The sequence below is a fragment of the Equus caballus genome, chromosome X (genome assembly GCF_041296265.1).
Source record: "Equus caballus isolate H_3958 breed thoroughbred chromosome X, TB-T2T, whole genome shotgun sequence".
NCBI lineage: Eukaryota > Metazoa > Chordata > Mammalia > Perissodactyla > Equidae > Equus > Equus caballus.
This window is the reverse complement of record NC_091715.1, coordinates 144,044,692-144,057,903: the sequence shown is the minus strand read 5'-3', so window position 1 is coordinate 144,057,903 and position 13,212 is coordinate 144,044,692.

Here is a 13,212-nt window from a genome sequence, read left to right as displayed (position 1 = left end):
AGTGCACTCTGTGGTGTTCGCACAATTAGGAAATCACCTAATGATGCATTTCTCAGAACGTATCCCATCATTAGGCAAGATATGACTGTATTTATTTAGATCTTCTTTAACGTCTTTTAATAATATATTGTTGTACAAGTCTTGCCCTTCTTTTGTTAAATTTATTCCTAGGTATTTTATTCTTTTTGACGCTGTTATAAATAGAGCTCTTTTCTTAATTTCATTTTGGATTGTTCATTGGCAGTGTATAGAAATACAATTGATTTTTGTATGTTGATCTTGTGTCCTGCAACTTTGCTGAACTCGTTTATTAGCTCTAATAGGTTTTTTTGTGTATGGATTCCTTTTGCTTTTCCTATACAAGATTGTGTCATCTGCAAACAGAGTTTCATTTCTCCCTTTCCAGTCTGGATGCACTTTATCACTTCATTCGCTTGCCTTCGTCTTAATGTCAGAACTCTTCTGGTAGTTGCCTCCACGTCACTCGACAACTGGCTTCCACAGCTATTTCTCCATCTAGCCATTTAGACCTTCTTTATTGACTGCCTGCAAGAGAGCTGAGGGTTTGACTTCCTTGCTCAGTGAAATAGCAAAGACAAGATCTCTGACTGATCTTACCCGCCTTTTGCCTGAGTCCCTTTCTAGGTGTATGGGGGTGATGCACAAAGTGTGACACCTGAGGCAATGGGTTCAGGTATCCTTAGAGTGGTTCTGCCAAGTGGATGTCCTTGGGCTCCTGGGCTGGTGTGGCCGATCCCTCCCTCCCTCCCCATACTCCCTTCCTCAGGAACCTGTGCACACATTGGACTGCCCTCCAGTTGATTTGACCAAAGGTGGCTTCCTGTGTCAGAGGGATATGTTCTTAAACTAGGCTCATCCAAATTCTCCCACTGGCCTTTGAACCTTAGAGACAGAGTTTATCAAATGATGGTGGGTACGTGAGTGAAAGTCTGGGCTGCTCTGGTCCCCATGGCCAAAGATACGGGAGTGGGGAAGCCGGGAGGAGGGCAGAGAAGGCAGTGGTTCTGGCCCTGAGCCTCAGTGATCCCAACCACAGGAAGGGCTTTGTTGGCAGCAACCTCAAGAGGGTCCAGTGGAAACTGAGAGCGCTAGAGTTAGAGAGGCACAACAACATGGTATACAGGTGAGAGGGACCTGGCAAGGATGACAAAACTGGCAAGGATTTCACTTTCCAATCTCAATGAGGGCTACTTGGGATAACAAGGAAAGCACTGTGCCAGGAGCTAAAAGCCCCACAATTGGATTGGCATTGTTAAAAAGCAAAATGCAACTGGGTAAATTTGAATGTCTAATTGGCTTTCTTAGGTAGTTCATGAATTGAGCAGTGTCCCACCTAACAACTAGAAGGGCTCTCTAAGAAGTTGTGCAAAATGGAAGGTTTTTATGGGCAGAAGGAGGGTGGGGCAAGAAGGTCTTAACAAAAGGAAAGAAAGGATTATTTGGGACCAGGGCATCTTTTTTGGGTGAAGGGAAAGCAAGGGTTTTATCACGCAGACTGCCTCTTCTTCCTTTGGGGGTGGAGAGGGCCCGTGTGAGAGAGGACCTCACTGATGCTGACCAGAAAATTACAGACTGGTTGATTAAGATGACATTTCTGGGGAAGGTCAAGCTGCAATTAAATCAGGTTTGTATCATGGGCTTTAGCACAAGTGACGCCATTTAGGGCCTCCGGTTTTTCTCTTTACCAGCATCCACGTGCTGGGTGACCTTGAGAAGCCACCTGACTTCCCCGGATCTGATTTCTGCATGTGCATTTTTTTCACCTGTTCTATTTCCTGATGCCCCAGGATGAAGATTATGCCTCCTCAGGCCTTCTTCCCTCCAACAGGGGTTAGGAGGGGCCCGTGCATTGGACGTGACATTCATCTTGTCTACAGTCTCAAGTTCATCAGCAGACGTCAAGGGGAAGGCTTAACCACCCCCTTCCTTACCCGTTTGTGGGACTTCTCCCAGAGCTGCTGAAACAGATGACCACAAACCGAGTGGCTTAAGCAACAGAAGTTTCTTCTCTCCCAGTGCTGGAGGCCAGAAGTCTGAGATCAAGGTGTTGCAGGGCCAGGCTCCCTCTGGAGTCTCTAGGGGAGGGAACTTCCTTGCCTCCACCAGCTTCTGGTCATTCCAGGTGTCCCTTGGCTTGTGGCCACATCGCTTCAATCCCTGCCTCCATCTTTACGTGGCTTATGGGTTAAGGAGATCACCCATGAGATGGACTTGGGTCAAGATGTCCCCATCAGCCCCCTCTCCGGCTGGTGGGCTTTGGGTGTGCAAAACTACAGAGTGGAGTTCTCCACCAGCACCCCCAGGCCTGGATGTTCCTCCATCTCCAACAGTCCACTCCAGCTCCCCAACTGAAGGGGTCTTGTGTCTCAGAACGGACTAGAGATTGTCACATATTGGAGTATATGGGGAACTCTTCTGATTCAAAACTCATTTTGGCTTGAACTAAAAAAACGCCTGATTTATGGCCTATCAAATATAGTTGTACATCTGCTTTAACCGTTAGAATAACAATCATACTTCCCCCCCGACAAAGGCAGTAGCACCTTATTGTAGCACCTGCCCATATGAGTGCTCCTAAAACAAGTTCCCTTTCCTGACATTGGGGTCATGTTGACCTGCTAATTTGCAGCTGACTACCTTTTTGAAACTTTGGTGAATATGCGTCCTGGGAATGTTTAATATATGTTCTTTGTTCAAAAATGTGTAAGCCTGTACTGAAAACAGTGCTTCTCCGGAATGCTCTCTTCCTTTCTAGAAAAGGCGTTCCCAGGTTATAATCCTCACTCTGGCTCAAGTAAAACTTGTCAATCTCTCTCATCTATAGAATGGTTATTGCTTATTTTACGTTGACAGAACTGACACTGTTTGCTCCATTTCAAGACTTTGAGGACTTGCCCCACCCCCAGGGGTCCTCCCTGCACTGTGACAAGAGATTTTCACATATTGAGGTATAGCAGGTAACTATTCGGCTTCAAAACTGATTCGGCTTGAACTAAAAAGCCTGACTTATGGTCTATCAAACATACATTGTACATCTGCTTAACCACGAAAGTAAAGAGTACACTCTCTTAAGAACGCAGACTTCCCCTCCTATGCCCTATTGGTAACATCCTATTGGTAACGCCTGGCTTGGTCCCTTTCTTGATGTCATGGTCATGTTGACCTGCTAACTGCAACTGAATACCTCTTTGAAATTTTGATGGAAATGTATCCTGGGTGTGTTTAATGTATGTTCTTTGTTCTAAGAAGATATAAGACTGTACTGAAACTCATGCTTCTCTAGAACGCCTTGTAAGGCCTTCCTGGGTTATAATCCTCACTCTGGCTCGTAACAAACTCACCCCAATTTTGATGTATAAGTTTTCTGTGGATGATTTATGTTGATATTTCTTGGTGTAGTCATCAGGATTTCAGAGAAACCCACCAGAGACCACCTGGAATCTACACCGAGCCAGCATTTAGTGCCAAAAGAGGCCCATGGAGCTCCCCTGGATCTCTGCATTCTTTAGGTGACCCTGGTGAATTCTCCTAAAGCATGGCCCTCCCTATTTTAAGTCAAAGGTCCAGAGTTTATATGAGCTGTTTCAAACCTTAGTTCTAGGTGTCTTAATGGGGTACTGGTACATACCCTAGGTAAGAGGAACATGGTGGAGGGGATTCCTAGGAAAGAGAAACCTAGGGGGAATTTCCTAGACCAAAGGTGCCTAGAAAGAACTTTGGAGTGAATAGGGCAGGCTGACCCCTTTAATTTGGCTTCAAATTGGAAGGAATTGTGTTTATAAAGTCTGAACAGGGGCTGGCACCATGGTCGAGAGGTTGAGTTCACATGCTCTGCTTCGGCGGCCCAGGGTTTCACTGGTTTGGGTCCTGGGCATGACATGGCACCGCTCACCAGGCTGTGCTGAGGTGGCGTCCCACATGCCACAACTAGAAGGACCTACAACTAGAATATACAACTATGTGCTGGCGGGCTTTGGGGAGAAGAAGAAAAAAAGGAAGATTGGCAACAGATGTTAGCTCAGGGCCAATCTGTAAAAACAAAAATGTCTGAACAAACTGCTTGGTAGAGAAATGAGAGACTGAATGTGTTCAGCTCCAAAGAAAATGGACATTGCTCCTTCTGGCCGAAAGGCATTCTCAGGTGACTGAGAACCTTAGCAAGAGTGTCAGAGGGTCAAATCCTCATGATGTGTAGTGGTTCCATAGGGAACTCCACTATCATTCACATTAATTAATGAAAGGCCCACCCGGGGAAGCTCATCTGAGGGTTGGTCACCCCAGCTCGGAGCCCCCACGGCAGTTTTAGGCTGCTGGCGGGAGAAACTGAGGCACGTGAGAGAGTGTTTACAACCTTTCCTTAGGGAGTAACACTCACAAGAAGTATACTTCTGACCCACAATAGTGTCCTTAGAAATTGTTCAGACTTTATAGCAAAACAAAACTAAAAGAAAAGTGAGAAATTGAGCTTCTAAAAGCTGACCCGTTCCAGAATGGGCAGCCTCACCTCTGAACTCCAGCTGGCTTCATGCTGTGACTCTTGAGTGGTTAACAGAATAAGGATAACTGTAAATGGCTGGCAAGATAATGATGGATAATTTGAAATTACAGTGGCCACTGTGGGGCTCCTTTTTAAGAGCCAGGTAATAAAAATTTTTAGAGTCAAGCTCACCAACTTCCAGCACAATTGCTCAAACTAAAGGTTCTAGAAGCTGTAAATATTTATAAGAACAGCAAAAAAAAAAAAACCCCTACCAAGCTTGTTTCATGTCCTAAGGGCTTAGCTTAATAATCATCAGGTTAGAGGTCCCAAAATACAGTCAGATAAAATGTGGTTGCACCCCATTTTGTGGTCAGAGATAGGCAGAAATGTGAGTTGCACTCCATTCATGGCTAAGGGTCCTACCAAACTGCTGCCAGCCTCAGGGGAATCACATTGGCCATTAGAAGGAACGTTTTGATTAGATAAGATTGTTTAAGAAGTGCACTTAAAGGCAAAAACTTCAACATTCCAAAATAATCTTGTTGAAAGTTTTGCTGCAAAAAGCTAATAGAAAATTAAGTTATAGATAGCACTTACAGGAATATATTTAGGCCATGACTTTACAGACACCCCTGTAATCTACTCTCCAAGTTGATGAGACTCAGAGATTTTTTGGGATACTGCTACACCGAAGATTACTGGAACTGTTCAATACTGCTAGGTAGTGACTGTTTGTCCTGGCTGAAACCTGGCAAGGTGTTCAAAAGGATTTAGCAACCTAAGATCAGAAATTTGGCCAGACTGGAAGCTGATAGTTAGAGCCTGATAGGAATTTTCTTTCCAGGCCTTCTTCCCTAAGTTAAAATAAAACTAAACACCCAGAGGGAAAAAAAGCAAATTAGTGTGATGTGGTTGGACAGGTAGGACAACTGTCCTCAACTTACAGACCCTCGTAAGACTGGAAAATCAGCTCTAGAGGCGGTTCAGATTCCACCCAGTTCCTTTATCTCCAAAAGGATTATAGCCTCTGTAGGAACTGCTATGTAGCTCATCACCAATTCCTAAAACTGAAGAAAATAAAAAGGAAAAAGTTCAGGAAAATGGCCATAAGAGCACCCTTGCCCAAAATCTAGCATCTTGAGTGTCTTCTCCACAATATTAGTAAAAAAGCTTCAAACAAAATTTGGATTCATAGCTAGGGAGACTTGTGTTACTGTACCTGATTCATGGCAATAATTTTAAAAATAATAACTGTGGGGTCTCTATGTATGCGTGTCCATATGTGTGATATTTTTACCTCTGGATGGTATAATTTCTAAAGAGCTCTATTCAGTTGGCTAAAAGTAAGTGCTTACATAAATTCTAAATGTAATAGAACTAACCCAAGAGTCATTCAAGTTAACATGATAAAATTGATCTTTGGTAACTGAAAGCTTATTTAAGTTTGCTAGTTTGATTAAAATGGACATGTCCTCATAATTATCAGCTTTGTATATGATGCAGACATGCAGCCTTTATTCCACATTTATTGGTCAAATAAACTGATGTTATCTCTGCTACAAAACTAGTCAACAAAAATAATAACTTAAAATTATGGATGATTTTGCCAAACATCTCATGAAGTTTTGTAAGCTATCTAGGTAATTATTGGGAGCAAGTAACTAAATAAATGTGAAAAGATAAAAGTGTTGGGTGAACTTTAATTATGTGTTATGGCATGTATATTTAAGATAACTTCCAAAATCTCTCTGGTAACTCGAAACTTTGAAGTGTTGCTAGGTAAAATTGAATGATAAAAAAAATTCTGTGAATATCTGGGTCATTTTTCAAATAAGATAAAATACTGAAAGCTATCATTAGACACGTCTAGGTTTATCTACTTTTGGCTTCTTATTACAGAGAAATAAGTCTACTCATTGGATCTACTAGTAAACATGTCTTGTATTTTATTAAAAAGTGTGCTATGAAGTAGCATGTTTCTAAAAATTATGAAAAGTATTTATAAACTTGCTAAGCCACAGAATGCTAATGTAAAAGACAGTTCATAATTGCTTGCTTTTTAGTTTTCACTAAAGTCTGTAAGAGTTAAAAATTCTGGGGGCCGGCCCAGTGGTGCAGTGGTTAAGTTCTCACATTCTGCTTCTTGGTGGCCTGGGGTTTGCCAGTTTGGATCCTGGGTGTGGACATGCCACCGCTTGGCAAAAGCCATGCTGTGCTAGGCATCCCATGTATAAAGTAGAGGGAGATGGGCATGGATGTTAGCTCAGGGCCAGTCTTCCTCAGCAAAAAGAGGAGGATTGGCAGTAGTTAGCTCAGGGCTAATCTTCCTCAAAAAAAAAAAAAGAGTTAAAAATTCTAATTCATATATGTAGTTAAAGCTACTAAAAATTAATAAGGAAAACATCTTTGTGTTCAAGGAAAGTAAAAATTCATTTTCAGTAAAGAAGGTATAAAGAATGGAAATATTTTGTTTGTTTTGCTGAGAAAGATAAATTTGTCCCAAAGTACCAGGAGGGAAAAAGAGGCATGAGACAAATTCTGAATGTAAAACAAAGTTATAGAATGTTTGCTGAAGAGAAACCCTGAGGAAAGAGTTTTATGCATGGTCAAGTTGGCTAAGACTAAAATAAATTTAATTAAGTGAATATGCTCTAATATCAGAAGTAAGCTGGTACAAAAATTAGAATTTGGTTTTCTCTTTCTCTTCAAAGGGATAATTTTCTTAAACTCTCAGTCTGCTCTTGATAAAGAGGTGATAAAAGTGATGAGGATCAAGGCCGTCCCAGGGAGAGAAGCCCAAAGCGTCCTGCCCTACACACCGATCTATATCATTCTCTGGGAAGCATGGGACATCCCGACCTGATCTGATCTGATTCTTATCCAAAGTTATACGACCACTCAATAACCAGACCCCACCTGCCCTGATACCATTTTAACGACTTTTTTACGTGATCTTTCCCTTGTCTTATAAAGAAATAACTCACATACCTATGCCTTATGAATTTAGCCCTGCCCTCAACCCATTGCAGCTCCTCACTGCCTGTGGGTCCTGTCCACATGCTGCCCCATCCTATTCTCTGAATAAAGGAGCACTACTACCAGACCTTGAGAGTCCAAGAAATCTTTCTTTTGACTCCTTGGCTTGCCAAGCCCACATCATTTCTTCTGGTGGCCTGTATGGGGACATTACTTCACCGGCTTGTGACCTGAAGTTCTGGTAAGAGCACTTTTCTTCCTTGTGCCTTCCTCTTTTTCAAGGATGGATCTAAATTCACCTCCACATCAGGAACCTTCTCAGATAGCTGTATGAATCCACGTTTGCTACCCATGGCTACTCTATGGGGCAAACTGTGGCATTCAGCCTGAAGAGAACGAGTACCTTAAGCCTCAGGGGGATGAAGAATGAATTAATCCATTCCTTCCTAATCCTATCTCTAATATGTAAATTTTACATGGGCACGAGTCCACCACTTAAGTCATTAGGATGGTCGCCAATCTCCAGAACTTCCATGCCAGGTTTCTTTTTCTAAGGCTGGATTGGGATCCCTCTCTATGGCTCCTGACCACACTCCAAACCGCGAGAAAGTCCCAGTTGGGGTCCTCGCTCAAGGAAAGTACCAAACTCTAACCTTTGGCTGAGTATGGGAACCACTTCTCGGGAAAACGGCTCCAGGACACAATTGGGTAGGACCTCCCTCAGACTGGTAGAAAATTCTTCACTGTTTTTCTCTATTCTTCTTTTATCTCTGGGACCATTCACCAGGCACCTATCACTGCCAGGCATAATAGGGAAGATGTACAAGGGATGCAATGCCAGGGGACACACCCATCACCCCCTGCTATAGGAACCCCACAGGAGGAACAAATGGTAGGATGCTGCCCTAAGTTCAAGGGGGATTTTCAAGGTAATGGACCCTCTTCTTTCGTCACTCTTAAAGTTACAGTGGCCATTTTGGGCTCCTCTTGAGCTTTGCAGCCGAGAAGCAAAGAAATCTTTAAAGAGTTAAAGGCTCCACCCCTGGGAACACCCCCTCCCCGGTTTCTGGACCTGATCACTCCAGTGACCCCAAGTGGGGTGCCCTCTCTTGGCAGTTGACTTGTTGAGTATTTTAGGTGCCTACTGAGTTGGTTATGAGGATAGGAGACTTGTGATTTATTGTGTGAACTTTCCTGCCGGTGTTGTGTACCCTGGCATGGGAACTGTTGTATGACCCTTATCTCGATAATCCTGGGGAAGAGGCCATGAGGGCGAGGCTTGATCTCTTCTTTTCCTTTCTTTGTCTGTCTCATTCATCACCTCCTCTGTTGTCACCAAGTCAAGGTTAAGTTCAGGCTGGACCTGAGCAGAACCTGGACCTTCTGTAAAATCGAAAACTTGAAAACCTTTTGCCAGGGACTTAACTCTTCTTTTGTTTTTTTCTGAGGAAGATTAGCCCTGAGCTAACATCTGTCAATCCTCCTCTTTTTTCTGAGGAAGGCTGGCCCTGAGCTAACATCTGTGCCCATCTTCCTCTACTTTATATGTGGGACGTCTACCACAGCATGGCTGGCCATGCAGTGCCATGTCTGCACCTGGGATCCGAACCAGTGAACCCCAGGCCCCCAAAGTGGAATGTGCACATTTAACCACTGTGCCACCAGGCCAGCCCCTGCCAGGGACTTAATTCTTAACCCTGGCACTGGGAACCCCAGCCCCCAGCCAGCTCCATGCCTCTGCCTCCTGCTTCCCTGGCTTGCTTCGTGCTGGCTCAGGGACTAAGTACCCCGGCTGAGCAGGACTTAACTAAATCTTATAACTATGGTAACACCTGCAGTCGGGCTCTGCACCCTTCTCCAGCCACAGTCAGTCGGACACCAGCTTTACTGCTGTGGGGAACGCCCCAAGCATCCCTGGAGCCTCATCACTCAGGCGAATTTTTTTTTTTTTATAAAGATTTTATTTTTTCCCTTTTTCTCCCCAAAGCCCCGCGGTACATAGTTGTATATTCTTTGTTGTAGGTCCTTCTAGTTGTGGCATGTGGGATGCTGCCTCAGCGTGGTCTGATGAGCAGTGTCATGTCCGCGCCCAGGATTCGAACCAACGAAACACTGGGCCGCCTGCAGCGGAGCGCGCGAACTTAACCACTCGGCCACGGGGCCAGCCCCCACTCAGGTGAATTTTAACTAATTGGAAACACTTTCAATTGGATGGAATATGCCCAAGAAACTCCATCTGGGAGAAAACTTGGGGGGTTTCTCTGTGCCTTTATGATGTAGTTGGACAGGTAGATCAACCTATAATGTCATTTGAGTTACAACCCAATTTTTGAGAAGTCAAGAGCAACTGTCCTTGGAAAATCCTTGTAAGACTGGAAATACAGCTCTACAGGCAGTTCAGGTTCCACTCATTTCCCTTATCTCAAAGAGCTTGCAAATCCTCTGGGGACTGTCTAGCCTATCACTAACTCCTAAGACTGAAGAAAAAAAAAGGGAAAAAGGAAAAATGGCCATAAGCATGCCCTTGCCAAAAAACCTAGCATCTTAAATGTCTTCTCCACAAACATTAGTAAAAAGGCTCAAAACAAAATTTGGATTCATAATTGGTGAGTTTTGGCAGTAATTTTTAAAACAATGGCTGGGGAGACTCTGTGTATGTGTGTCTATATGTATGTTATATGTGTGTGGTATTTTACCTCTGATGGTATGGCCAAAATCAAGAGCTCTGTTTAATTGGCTTAAAGTAAGCACTTACATAAATTCTAAGTGTAATAGAAATTAACTCAATGTCTTTTAAGTTAACATGATATAGATTAATCTTAGGTAAATGAAAGCTTAAGTTTGTTGGTTTGATTGAAATAGTCATGTCCTCAGAGTTGTCAGTATTTGGATATGATGCAGACATGCAGCCTGGGTTCACTAGTGAAATAAGCTCTGTTATCTGTTAGAAATTCATCAGCAAAATAATAACTTTAAATGATAGCTAATTTTGTCTAATATCTCATGAGGTTTTTGTGGGAAATCTGAACATAATTGTTGGAAACAAATGATTTGGATAGATGAAAATGGGTAAGAGTTTTTGGGTACAATAATTATGTTTTATAGTCTGTATACTTGGGAAAAAACTAGCTTCCAAATTCTTTTTGGTAAAAATCTTCAGTTTTGCCAAGTTAAGTTAAATAATAAAAATCTGTTGAGAATTTGGGTCATTTTTGGATAGGATGGACCACTGAAACATCATTGCTGAATGTGTCTAAGTTATCTACTTTTGGCTTCTTATTGCAGAGAGGCTAAAGGATGTTTGGGTCTATTAGCAAATATACCTATGTTTTATTACTGTGTAGTAGCATATTTCCTAGAAATTATGAAAAGTGTTTAGAATGTTGATATAAAAGGCAGTTCATAAGTGCTTGGTTTTTTAGTTTTCACTAGGGTCTGTAAGGGTTTAAAAATTGTGATTAATATATGTAATTAAAGCTGCTAGAGGGCCGGCCTGGTGGCACAGCAGTTAAGTGTGCACATTCCACTTTGGCAGCCCAGGGTTCGCTGGTTTGAATCCCGGGTGTGGACATGGCACTGTGTGGCAAGCCATGCTGTGGCAGGTGCCCCACATATAAAGTAGAGGAAGAGGGGCACAGTTGTTAGCTCAGGGCCAGTCTTCCTCAGCAAAAAGAGGAGGATTGGCAGTAGTTAGCTCAGGGCTAATCTTCCTCAAAAAAAAAAAAAAAGCTACTGGAAATTAATAAGGAAAATGGCTCTGTATTCAAGGAAACTAAAATGTATGTTTTCAGTAAAGAAGCTATAAAGAACAGAAGTATTTTTGTTTGTCGGGTTAAGAAAGATAAATTTGCCCTAAAGTACTAGAAGAGAAGAAAGAAAGCATGGGACAAATTCTGAAGGTAAAAAGAAAGTTGTTTGTGAAGGAGAAATTCAGAAAAGAATTTTATACCTGGTCAAGTTGGCTAAGATTGAAGTAAATCCAATTAAGTAGATGAGTTTTAATGTTAAAAATAAGCTGGTGTAAAAGTTAAAATTTGGTTTTCTCTCAAAGGATAATTTTCTTGAACTTTTGGCCTACTCTAACTCTACCTCAAAGACAGAAAATCTATGTTTTGCTAAAATAATTTCCTGTGTTCAGAAAGAAAGAGGTCACTCTTAAGATTTTTTGACTGTTTTAACTGCTCCTGACTGTTTCTATTTTGACTTTGAATAGATACCTGAGCATTGTTTCTCAGTAAGCGTTGTTTCCTATTTGAACAAATGTTTTAAAAGTTTTTGATATTTTTGACAAGCTTCTCCCTCAAAAGAATATTCAAGTCCTGAATGAAGGCTTTCTTTTGACCTGGCAGAAGGAGGAAAATTTCTCTGAGGATTTTCAGAGGGCCCCTGAGACTTCTCTAAGAAATTTCTCTCTCTTCCTATAAAGAAGATACTAAACTAATTAGGCTTATTTGGTCTGTTAAATTACATGGGAAGCATTGTCAGATAAGCGATGATAAACTTTCCTCGGTGGTATTGTGTGGGTGGATGCTGTTGATACAGGTGTTTTAAAATTATATAACATTCCTAAAATTCTGATCTGTCCTGGTTCTCAGCCATAATTTTAGTTACTATCTTGAAGAGTTGTATGTCACAGAAATAGCCAAGTCTCTTTGTCAATTGCCCTTTTGAGTCTCTTGTCGTTTGCAGATAGTTGCTGTTTTACTCTGATGCTTTTTGCTTTTGCAAATATGTTTCGTCTTCAGAGAAATTCCTGGAAAGGATTCCGACACAGGGTTCTTAAACACAGGTTTCCGATAAACTTTCAGATCGTAAAACTGAACTGGCTAAGAAATTACAGAATTCTAATGGAGAAACTGTTACCTCATAAAACTGCTAACAGAAGATTAAGATCAAGAATCGATTATACAGGACTGTGTGAACTGATGAGGATGATTATAGTTTTTTATAACTTTTGTTTGAAATATTGTTGAGTTTTTGATGTTTTGTTTTGTTTTCTCAGATTTAAGGAAATCTTTTTCTCTTTTCTCTTATACTAACTATGACTTATAGCAATTTGATGAAGTTATACCTTTATGAGCAGAACTGAAACACTTATCTTTTTCTCCCTACCTGATCCCTCTAGAATTTGGAAACTCTTTATGAGTGAGTATGGTTATTTCGTGGCAATATAGTTATTTGCATAAGTTCAATAAGAATCTGTTCTCCTTATAACAGGACACATTGGTTATATTACAAAGGTTTTGACTGGAATGTCATATTTGAGAGAAACATACAGGCTCAGATATGACAAGACAGCTTTTCAGGAACAAAGATTGGACTTTCTGGAGTAAAGCCAATTGGAAATATTGGCCTGGTACCTTGTTTACAGAGATTCCAGCAATCTTACCTGGTAAGCAAGGAAGCTCACTTATCTGGCAGGTGCCTGGAACCTCGAAATATTTTGGGGGACCTCGAGAAGAGAGGAATCCACCCAAATCTGTAGGTATCACAGGCAAAATCTGATGGCAAGTCTTTGGCTTGGCTTTCCCGGCATCAAGAGGCCTTTAAAGTTGAATCTAAGATTCCTAATAAAAAATTCCAGCCAATCAGATTTAAAAGAGCTTATACAATCAATTGTTATTCTTGCTGAATTTATGTAAATAATTGGACCAAGTTTTATTGAAACTACACTTATTTTACAAACCAGTTAATCTTAATTTGGTTATCTTTTGTAAAAAATGAGGGTGATTTTA